This window comes from Miscanthus floridulus, chromosome 4 (assembly GCF_019320115.1).
Source record: "Miscanthus floridulus cultivar M001 chromosome 4, ASM1932011v1, whole genome shotgun sequence".
Taxonomy (NCBI): domain Eukaryota; kingdom Viridiplantae; phylum Streptophyta; class Magnoliopsida; order Poales; family Poaceae; genus Miscanthus; species Miscanthus floridulus.
In genome coordinates, this window is record NC_089583.1 from 68,752,457 (window position 1) to 68,764,673 (window position 12,217).

General features: G+C 42.1%; 2 pseudogenes; both read right to left on the minus strand.

The window, feature by feature from the left end:
- Nucleotides 1-835: 835 nt before the first annotated feature.
- Nucleotides 836-10,020, minus strand: LOC136548606 (putative leucine-rich repeat receptor-like protein kinase At2g19210; annotated as a pseudogene).
- Nucleotides 5,252-6,231, minus strand: LOC136550655 (uncharacterized; annotated as a pseudogene).
- Nucleotides 10,021-12,217: the final 2,197 nt, after the last annotated feature.

Sequence of the window (12,217 nt, forward strand, 5' to 3'; positions counted from 1 at the left end):
GGTAGAGGAAAATTAATTAATGGCCCATTTATCCATAAATAATTAAAATACATATTTGTTGATTACGATAAACAATTTCAAAGACAACAATTAGCAACAATTATATTTTATCCAATATCTTTCATGCAAACCCTAGTCCAATTTCATCAAACATAAATTTACAAAAACAAAATTAATAAAAAAACCAAACCCTAGATCTAGATCTACATGCACATGAAACATCCATAAAACTAACAATTGTTCACTAAAATCAAGAAACATGGACCAAATAAGGGTATGATCTTGTTTCTCTGCCTAATTTACCCTAGTACATTCAAAACTTGGGTCTAATTTACTTTATAAGTAGCTCAAGCACCATAGAAGAGAGAGAAAAGCAAAACTCTAATTACTCACTAACCAACCATTAAAACTTAAAAAAAGTGTGCAATAGCATTTTCTTACCTTCTACAACCTCTCCACCAAAGGATTTGAGACCAAAACATTCCCCCCTTAGTAGAGCAATTTTTGGGAGGTGCCCAAGACCTCCCTACCTTTTTTTCATGGGTTGGAGTGAGTGACCCGAGGAGGAAGAAGGGGGCTGCAGCCATTTATACAAGCGGACATTTGTAGGGGCGACCGGTGATTGAGCCGCCCTTACAAATCTAACAGTAGGGGTGGATGGTGAGTGAGCCGCCCCTACAAATCTACCCATTTGAATCTACCCATTTGTAGGGGCGGCTCGTATCACCAGCCGTCCCTACTGTTAGATTTGTAGGGGCGGCTGAAATTCATGGGACCTGAGCTCACCCACTGTAGGGGCGGTTGGTAGTGGAGCCACCCCTAAAAAACAGCATTGCTAAAAATCATTTTTGTAGTAGTGATCATGAGCTTCCTCCAACACCAGGCTCTCTTTCAACTGTATCACAACTGTGGCCATCGTCGGCCTTTGAGCAACAGAATCTGCAGTGCACATCATAGTGGCGTCGATTACCTTCCACATGGAGCTGATGTCATAGGCACTTCCAAGTCGCAAATCAGCAACTGAGCCGACATCGCCAGTGACAATCTTCTGTTTGACACGCTGAATGATGTGGCCTTGGCCTGGCACTATTGGGGGCTCGCCTATGACTACCTCAAGCAGAACTACTCCAAAGCTTGTACACATCACTGCTCTCGGTTAACCTTCAAGTGAGGTAGTACCTGAAGAAACAGTAACAAGAACGTTCAAGGAAAAATGACACCAGACATGCCTAATTTTTATTGAATAAGAAAACTGCATGGATTGCGTTAAAAAAAGAAAAGAAAACTGCATGGATAAGAAACCATGTTGCCTATATTAACACTTATTTTACTAGTTTTCTTTCACGTACTTTGCAAAGTCAGATGTTTACGATGTATTCATTAAAAAATATCGATATGAAAAAGTTACCAAAATGTCAATAGTAGTACACAGGGAAAGACATACTCAGGATCCATGTAACCAGCTGTGCCAGAGCAATTGCTGATATGTGAGTCTGACTATCGCTAAGATATGTCTTGGAAAGTCCAAAATCAGCTATTTTAACTTGCAGACTTTGACCCAAGAGAATGTTGCTAGTCTTTACATCCCGATGAACTATTGGCAAATTGCAGGGTTTGTGCAGATAGTCCAGGCCTTTATATATACAGGAAATGCCAAAAATGATCATATAACATGGAGGATATATACTTAGAAAAGTCCAGGTTTCTTCATATGTTTTTATTGCAACATACCTTGTCCAGCTTCAAGCACTATTTGTACACGTGTTCTCCAATTCAAGGCTTCAGCAGCACCACTTTTACCTTCGATGTTTTAATAGAAAAGAATGGTTTAATTATTCACATATCAGTTTAAAAAAATGGTGTGTTTATTTTTCTAGTTTTATTACAATCTTCTCTATTTGAATTATTGCTCAGCTTAAGAACAAAAATTAAGACCAATCCTTGAGTATACACATTAGCTGAAGTCATACAGTATTATGAGTTATTGTAATTTGGGGGAAAGTCACACTAGGTGTGTCCCCAGCACACACCCCCTCTCTATTCATTTCTTCTCATTCTTACATAAAAGTCCCCTTACAATCTACTATTTACACCAATACTCCCCCTCAAGATGGGCAAAAGATATCTAACATGCCCATCTTGTTACAACTCAACTCATTCTCACTAGGTCCAAGACCCTTTGTGAAACAATCCGCTAGATGACTACGTGATTTTACATACCCTAGCCTTAGGATCCCACTATCAAGGTTCTCCTTGATGAAGAACCTATCAATTTCCACATGCTTAGTGCGGTCAAACTGAACCGAATTGTTTGCAATATTAATCGCAGCAATGTTGTCACAATGAAGCATCATAGTCTCATTCCTTAATAGCCGTAGCTCTTTCAACAAGCCTTTTAACCACAACATCTCACACAGGCTCAATGCTATTGCCCTATATTCGACCTCTGCAGTAGACCGAGCCACAACCGCTTGCTTCTTGCTTCGCCATGAGACAAGGTTGCCTCCCACAAACACACAATAACTAGAGGTAGACCTCCTATCGTCCCTGCTACTTGCCCAATCCGCATCACAATATCCCTCCAAATTCAGGTGCCCACTCTTCCTGAACCATAACCCTCTCCCAGGGGTTCCCTTCAGGTACCTCAAAATTCTATAGACCACCTCCATATGTCCTGTTCTAAGATCATGCATATACCTACTTACCACACTCACTGCATAGGAAATATCAGGCCATGTATGACATAGGTATATCAATCTCCCGACCAATCTTTGGTATGTTTCTCTATTAACTGGATCTCAAGACTGGGCATTGGTCTGATGATTTTTGTCCATGGGAGTACTACATGGCAGACATCCAAGCATTCTAGCTTCTGCCAATAGATCAAGGACATATTTCCTTTGAGAGAGAACAATTCCCTTAGGCGACCTAGCAATCTCAATCCCAAGAAAATACCGAAGTGGTCCTAGATCTTTTACCTCAAAGGCTCTTCCTAGATTCTCCTTCAAACATTTGATTTCCTCCACATCATCTCCTATAATCACTATGTCATCCACATATACTGCCATAATGGTGATAAATGGCCCCCTATGCGTATAGAAAACTGTATGATCACCATTGCATTGAGTGTATTCCATATCACAAACTGCTCGCCTGAACCTATCAAACCACGACCGGGGTGACTGCTTTAGCCCATACAATGACTTCCTAAGTCTACACACCTTCCCCATAGTCTGACTATTTGCAAACCCCGGTGGGATTTCCATATATACCTCCTCCTGTAGGTCACCATGAAGAAATGCATTCTTCACATCTAATTGATGAAGAGGCCAACCAAAATTAACTGCACAAGAGATCAAGGTCCTAACAGTACCCATTTTTGCCACGGGAGCAAAGGTCTCATCATAATCAATACCATATGTTTGACTATACCCTTTTGCAACCAATCTTGCTTTGTATCTATCCACCTCTCCTTTTGGGTTTTGCTTCACAGTGAAGACCCACTTACAGCCCACTATCTTCTTACCCTTTGGAAGTTGGATCAGTTCCCATGTCTTATTTTTCTAAAGGGCATACATCTCCTCTTTCATTGCTTCATTCCACCTAGGATCTTGTTTTGCACACCTGTAGTCTTTTGGAATAGGCACTATTTGTAAAGATGCAACAAATGCTTTATATGCAGGTGAAAGACGAGAATATGAGAGGAAATTGGCAATATCATGATCTGTACTAGGGTGCTCAAAGCCATAACGAATAGGAGTTTTCCAAAATTGGGTCTAGTATCTCTACATTGTGCAAGAGGTAACTCTACATGTTTAGGGGTAGGAAAAATATTACCACTTCACCCAGATTGGGTTGAGGAGCTCGATGGAGAGAGATCCAAGGAGAGGTTTGGGACTGGCAAGATAGACTGTTGTGGCTATGGTGAACTGAATTGCTCCCCTTGACTTTTAAATCACCTCCTTCGATACACTATTGGTTCTTTGGCAACTGTGTCCCCATTCTTTGTCCCCATTTCATTTGTAGAACAAGGGATTGTCCCAACAATCACCTCTTCACTCCCTTCAACAATCGCCACCTCATTTCCATCAATAATCACCTCTCCATTCCCATAGGCATCACTCCTCATATCCACAATAGTATCCTGATCCACCACCTCCTAAGCCGTAGGCACATCTATTGGGCACGGGATAGCCCAAACAATCACCCCTTCTTCAGCTGCCCCATCATTCTGCACACAACCATTCTCCCCCTCTCTACTGTCACTCTTAGTGACTGAAGAGAATTCCTCCAAGAATGGATCAAGATCCCATGGTTTTGTGTAGTATGGTTCAAACTCATGAAACGTCACATCCATACTCAAACAATTTCTTTCCAAAAGGGTCCCAACACTTGTATCACATTTGTGTTGAAGAATATCCAACGAAAACACATTTCACCACCTAAGAATCCAATTTTCCTACTAAAGGTCTGTGGTCCCTAACAAAACAAACACAACCAAATACCTTGGGGGTACTTTAAACTCATGTTGTCCCAATAAAAGCTCAGAAGGTGACTCCATACCAAGGATCCTGGATGGCATGCGGTTGATTAAATATGCTGCTGTTAGCACTGCCTCACTCTAGAGATACTTAGGCACATTCATTTTAAACATCAGTGACCTTGCTACCTCCAACAAGTGTCGATTCTTCCTCTCGGCTACACCATTCTATGGTGGGGTATTAGGACAGGTGGTTTGATGTATAATTCCATGCAAAATCATTGTTCACATACTCCTTCCCATTATCAGTGCGGATAATTTGAATCTTGGCATTAAATTAATTTGCAACCAATTTATGAAAGTCTTTCAAGCATTGAAGAACTTCATGCTTACCCCTAAGCATGTAAATCCATGTCATACGGTTATAGCAATCAATAATGGTGACAAACCACTTAAATCCACTCAAAGATGTAACTGAGCAGGGACCCCAAACATCAGAGTGTATTAACATAAAAGGTTCACAACTATGAAGACCAATACTGGGATAAGTTGATCTTGTATGCTTCCCAAGTTCACTAGGCATCACACACAAGTTTGTTTCTGTCCACATCCTTAAAAACATCGGGGTACAATTTATTCAAGCTTTCAAAAGGCACATGTCCTAACTGGCAATGAAGCAAGAAGAGATCCCTCTCTTTTGCTCCAACAGCTGCTGCTAATGCTGACTCGGCCTGGTTGATGAACCACAGCCCATTATGCCTAACTCTAGTCCTAATCACTCTCCCAGTCCTCTTCTCCTAAAAGATACAAAGATTTTCATCAGATGTAATAGTGCAATTGAACTGATCAACAAGTGAACTAACAGAGAGGAGATTGACTAGGAAGGAAGGAACATGCAAAACATATGATAAGCACAGGAATGGAGTACACTCTATAGATCCTACACCATGAATGGGTTGGGAGGTGCCATCAGTAGTTTGAATAGTCTCAGAATAGGAATGTGGAGTGTATGTTTTGAAAGAACTAGCAATGCCTGTGACATGCTTGGAAGCTCCTGAATCAATGACCCATTCTATGTTATGCCTATATGTGGATGCAAGTGCCTGTGCCTGAGTACCTTTGCCCAAGTGGGCATAGTTGGCAAAGTCACCAAAGTGACTGGTGGTGGCAATCATAGGACCAGCTAGAGTAGTCTTGGAGACTTCAGATGCTTTGATCTTCTGCCATTGTTCACACTGCTTGACCTACTCCCCAGTCAAGTTGAGAGATGGAACCTCCTCTATGGTAGCAGCATTGACTTGAGGACCACTCTCCATGGTAGTAGCATTGGCTTGAGGGCCACCATGACCTCTGCCATGACCCCTTGTACGACCTCCTCCACGACCACCATGGCCACCTCCTTGATTTCCATGAGCATCGCCATGACCTCCACGAGATCCACTCCTACCACCATAGTTTTTAGGAACAGGACAATTATAGCTCAAGTGTCCTTCCTCTCCATAGTTGTATCACTTCCTCTCTGCCACTGTGGTGTAGGCTGACTTTATAGGATTGTTATTACTCATCATCCAAAGTCTGCTCTCCTCAATGACCATGGCTGACACAACCTCCTCAATGGTAGGAAGACTATCCTGGTGAGAAAAGGCCTCCCTCCTGCTCTCAAACTCAGGATCCAAGTTCCTTAGGAAATGAGTCACCCTCATATTCTCTACCCACTTATGGACATCTTGGGCATCCTGTGGATCTCTCATATGAAGTGGAGCATAGTGATCCAACTCCCCCCACAAGTACTGCAACTCACTAGCATATTGTTCCACTGGCCGCCCTGCTTGTTTCACTTGCATCAGCCTTATTCTAAATTTCCATCATCACCATCACATTTCCTCGCCTAGAATACATGTTACTCAGGGTTTTTCATATTTGTGCTATAGTGTGCATAGCTTCCACCATTTTTCTAACAGACAGGTGATAAGGATGCCAATAACCATGCCACTATGGTAGAGTTTGTTGTATGCCAAACTCTCCACTCAGGGCTAAGCTTGTTAGCTGGCTCAACACAATCCTCTGCTAGATAATGCTCTACCCCTTTTTCTCCTAGGAGCACTTTCACTCTTCTGGACCAACTCAGATAATTCTTGCTTTCCTCTAACTTCACATCATTTGGTATGAGTTCCAACTTTAGATTAGGTGCCACCCTAGGGCCAATCATACCCATCTACAAGATTTCCTGAATCATAGACCTCATCTCATTTTTCATCTCACTCTTGCTAACTAGTGGATCACCTCCACTCTTGCCACCGCTCTGAGCTGACGCCTTATTCCCATCCTCTTTTGCTTTCTTCTTTGCTTCTCCTAGATCCATCTCCCTTCTGGATTAGACTCTCCCCAAGCACTAGCAACCAAATTAGCATAGCACACTCACAAACAGCCTTTAATTCTTCCCAAACACTAAAGTAGCAGTAACCAACACAAGATAGGAATAAATCTTTCCTAGCCACTAACACAGACTTCCTCCTCTGCTCCATCCCAGCAGCCGCATGCCTAGGCAGCAGACTTCCTCCTCTACTCCTTCCTAGCAGCCGCATGACTAGGTAGCAGCCAACTTCCTCCACTACTCACATCCGTACGCACGCACACGCAGCCATACACCACCCACCTGCACCAGCCGCCACACCACTCGCCCGCGTCGGCCGCCGCACCATGCGCCTGTGCCTGGCTGCTCGTACCACCGCTGGCCCACACAGACCAAGCCATGCTCGACCGTGCCATCCGCCATGGCACGCGACCGCTGCCGGCCACCGCTCCACCGCGCTCACACCCGTGTGCCGCCACCGCGGGTTGAGGTAACCCTAACTTGAGCTCTTGATACCATATTGTAATTTGGGGGAAAGTCAAACTAGTGTGTCCCTAGCACACACCCCCTCTCTATTCATTTCTTCTCATTCTTACATAAAAGTCCTCTTACAATCTACTATTTACACCAACATGAATAAAGCACAGGTTGCTAGTTGGGTTTGAGATAACTCAGTGTAGCTGACAGCAACAAGTCACCCCTTGTCCCAAATTTAAGATGGATGGACAATATAAGAAGGAAGCTGGCAAAAATTTTGTGACCATGCTGTCACTATGGATTAGGCACTTCAGAAGGAAGACATCTAGACACCCCCAAAAGGCTTCTATTTTCTGATACCAAAATTATGTAAAAGTCTATCAAGATGGCTTCTCAGGTCTGAAACATGTATAGACATTACAAAGCAATTTGAAAAGGTAACATAGTTGGTTATGCCTAAATCAATACTCAATAGGTTTGCAATAGACAAACCTCTCAGATGATCAAAAAGACTGCCTTGAGACATGTGCTCATAAACCAGTGCCAAATGATTTTTCTCCCAGCAGTAACCAATCAAAGTCGCTGAAATTTGGTACCTCAGCTATGAACCTATGCAACAAGATACAGAACACATATTATTTTAAAATTGATTATGCCCCTTCAACTTTTCTAAGTCGCTGAAATTTGGTACCTCAGCTAAAAATTCATCATGCCCACATGATGGTGATTCAGAACGCATCTTGACAGCAACTTCAGTATTATCTTTCAAATGACCATAGTAGATGGATCCAAAACCTCCTTGTCCTATGAACTTCTTAAAATTATTAGTGAACTTGTCCAGCTCTTTGTATGTGAACCAGCAATTCTTAGTTTTTTTCAGGTTGTCCTCGTGACTTTGTATGCTTCCCAGAGCATTATCAGGTTGTGGATCCCTTGTTGATCCAAGTGTGAAAAGTGGTTGCACTAGTATCACATAAGAAAGGTGAAGTATTATAAAGAGCGCTCTATTATTTTTTGGAAAGGACAACAAAAGCTTTGTTGCGATTTCTATTAGACGAAGAAAAGAGAAAAAGGCAAGTACCCATCCAGTTTTTTGAATGGAAACTAGGCCTAAAAACCACAGAGCGCTCTATTATAAACTGATAACATTAATACATATCTGTTTAGAATAGAGCAACAGGATGCATACCATTAGGCTTTCTTTTCTCCTGCTAGATGAAATATGCAAGAAGTACAAGTACTACCACGAGCACAGGAACCACTACTGAAATAGCTATGATAGCTGCTTTATTTCATGGTGGACTTGGTGATGGTGTGTTGCATTTAGACCCATCATGATCATATCTGAAATTATATAAGATAATCAGGCCTAGGCTTATTTTCAAGGAAAAATGTCTTAAACGGAGACATTTTGGATAATGAGAAGAAACTCAAAACTTGAAAACATGTGAGCCGGTGTAATTTTTACATAGGGAGTCACTACTCAGCTGCTTGCCAGATACATTTCTGTAGAAAATGAAAGAAAATTGGTAAAGTCCTTGGCTTCATAATAATTTGCAACAAATATACACTTACAAAACTTGTAGGGAAGGCAAACTTGGTAGGGAATCAGGTATTGAGCCACTTAAATTTTTGTAAGATAAATCCCTGCAACATTTGCACAATTAAATTGAGCAAGGCCAAAAGTAAATAGATAGTTGATTCAAACTATACATGAATGGATTTTGGGGAAAAATCTAGGTTTTATCAAGCTTGACCATGATTTATGACATATCAAGCTAGTGGTAGGAAATAAAAGCCTTATAGTTTAGTCAATGGGAACGTAGTTCCGACAAGTATGCTATTATTCATCAATTGATTTTCAAATTGCATTATGTAAACTTAAATTTGCTGGAGCCATTTGATAAAAGCTACAGAGGAAGGTACATTAAATATTGAGATATTTAACATGTAAGAGTGATTTAATTTATTAACCAAAAAAGATGATGATGATAAAGTTATGGCAACATGCTGTCACACACAAAAAAAAGGCTTTCGTACAATAGTCTCATTCATTCATCTGACAAATACAGATTTTGAGGCAGAACAACAACACTTGCATCAAAATGAGGTTTAATGCATGTTGTCACTTGTTAGAAAACAAACTCCTAGGTCTAGAAGGACTCCTAGGTCTATAAAAGGCCATGAAGGTTGCTTGCCTAGGCGCCACATCCTACAAGGACAGTTTACACAGTGAGGGATCCCAGCCCATGGGGAGTGCTCAGCAGACCTCCTAAATAATGCTTTAGATACTCAACTGATGCTCGCAACCACCAGGATACACGCGCATCAGCCCTCTAGTTGTTAGAGTCGAACTGAACTTAACGTATGTTTGTGGTCATAAATAATGAAAGCAGAGGACACTTACAAAATTTTCGAGTGCTGTGAGCAGTGTAAAATTGTTGGATATTGGGACATGCAAATAGCTGTTGGAGAGATCTTTGCATGAGAATTTGAATTCAACATAAATCAAATGCATCGATAATATACTCACGCATATAAGATCATCATTAGGACCTCCTAATTAATGCTTCAGATACTCACAGCGATATTATCCTCGAAGTGTTACCACTTGCATTGCTACATTTCACATTGTCCCAAGCATATTTAACCAGAAAACATGGATCACCCATCAATTTTTCTTCACTCCATACTCGATTTTGATAGCCATGATGGTGTCAACTAGCATACAAAAAATATGGTCAAGATAAGACAATGTTTGGGAACTGGGTATAAGTGTAATCACCCAGATACATGGCTTCTAAAACCATGGTAACATATTTGGCAAAAGGAAAAAAAGGGTAAGGAACCAATGTAACCACCCAGAACTAGGCATGTACAAGAGAGGAAAAGGAGAAAAAAAGAGTTCAAATTTGAATTTTTGGCAAAACATTGTAACACGCTGGCTTCAGACCTGTCCAGTGACATAAACTTAAGCGACATTCTATCGAGTACAGTTGCGCACAGGGGTGGGCATAAGGCATGGCACTTCACTACTTCAGCCTTGAGGTGAGCGTTGTAGTAGATTGCTCAAGACAAATGAAGGGCATGGGGAAGGATTCTTAATGGCGTAGCTTATTGCCGGTCACCGAAGCCAGCAGTCGGCATGCCACCATCTCGCAGTAGGGTTGTAGGAAAGGTGTTAAGTATATGAAGGCCCATCTAATATAGGCCCATATGGCCCATGTGGCTCTCTATATATAGCTATCTCCACTAATGGAGTGATTATCTTCTCAAATTCTAAAGGTTAGTAACATGGTATCAGAGCAAGAATTAGGGGTCGAATTAGGGATAATCTAATCTCTAATCACCCAGGATCCAATTTTTTGGCCATCCGCCACCCATCGTGGCTCCTTCGTTCTTCACGTGGCTTGGCCTGTCGTCGATCAGTCTTCGTCAAGCGCGCATCTTCATCACGCGTGGTTTGCTCGCCTTCATCACGTGCGGCCTCACGTCCATATGACCATCCGTCCTCCAGCACACGTGTGACTGAGCGGCCATCCGTGTGACCATCTGCTCTGCCTACACACATGCCTGGCTGTCCGCCCGCCTGTGCACGCGGCCATCTACAAGGTCTCCTGCTCGTCGTCCAGCCGAACACGTGCGCTTCATCCTTTGCTTCCGCAGAGACTATCTTCCACTACTTCATCCTCTGCTTTCGTGGAGAACATCTCAGGCTGCTTCCAATCATGGTGGTAATAGATTTTCTTCATCCTTGTTGGTCTGCTAGAAGTTTTCAATCATGTCGCAGCTCAACACTATTGTTATCAATATTACCCTTGATGGTCAGAATTACCCAGAGTGGGCTTTTTGTGTGGAAACTGCTTTAAGGGATCATGGGCTCCTTTTTCATCTAACTGATGATCCTCCTGCACTTTAGCAAGATTGGAGTAATGCTGTTGATGTAAAAACTTGCCAGACTAATGATGGCAAGGTGATGGCTACCATGGTTAAAAGTACTAAGCAATCTATGATTATGAGTCTATCCAAGTGTAAAACAGCCAAGGCTATCTGGTCATGCTTGAAGGCAGTGCTATGTTTAGGACAGTGATGCTCTTTTGCACACTCTCATGCAGCAAACTCATGTCATTGAGCAGCAAGACATGTCTGTTGATGAGTACTACTCAGCTTTTGGTCATCTGATGGGATCCTTGACCTCTACGGTGCCTGAGTGTATAGCTGATGATTGTCTAGCCCATAGATTTATTGAAAAGTTCCTTACTTATCGTTTTGTCATGGGTGTCAGAGCAGAATTTGATTCCATATGTACTTGGTTGCTTCACGATTCTTCCACTCTAACCTTGGGAAAGGCACTATCAGAATTGCTCGCTGAAGAGACACGTCTCTGGTCTATGACCTCTTCCATGCATGTGTCTCATAGTGTGTTGGCTGCTTCTCAGAAGTTTAGTACACCAAAGGGTGTCTCTTAGGAGCCTTGTCCGCATTGTGGCAAAACTAGCCATACTCCGGATAATTGTTTCTTGCATCATCTAGAGAAATTGGCTGAGTTCCGTGCTCGTCGGGCTGCTCGCACCACTAGGGGTCATGGTATAGTTTCCACTCCTAGACAATCTGTGTCAGTTCCTACTGCTGCTGGTTCTTCATCTTCATCTTGGGTGCTTGATTCTAGGGCTTCTTTCCATGCGATGTCTGATCAGTCTCAACTTGTGGCCTGCAAGCCGGTTGCTGATGATGCTTCTATTCAAACAACAGATGATACATCTTGTCCTATCACTCATCATGGTTCTCTTTTCAACTCTTATTTCTTTGTTCCTGATGTCTCTTTTGTACCTCAGTTGTCTATGAACCTCCTTTCTGTTGGTCAGCTTGCTGACCATAACTATTTTGTTAGATTTGATACCTCATCT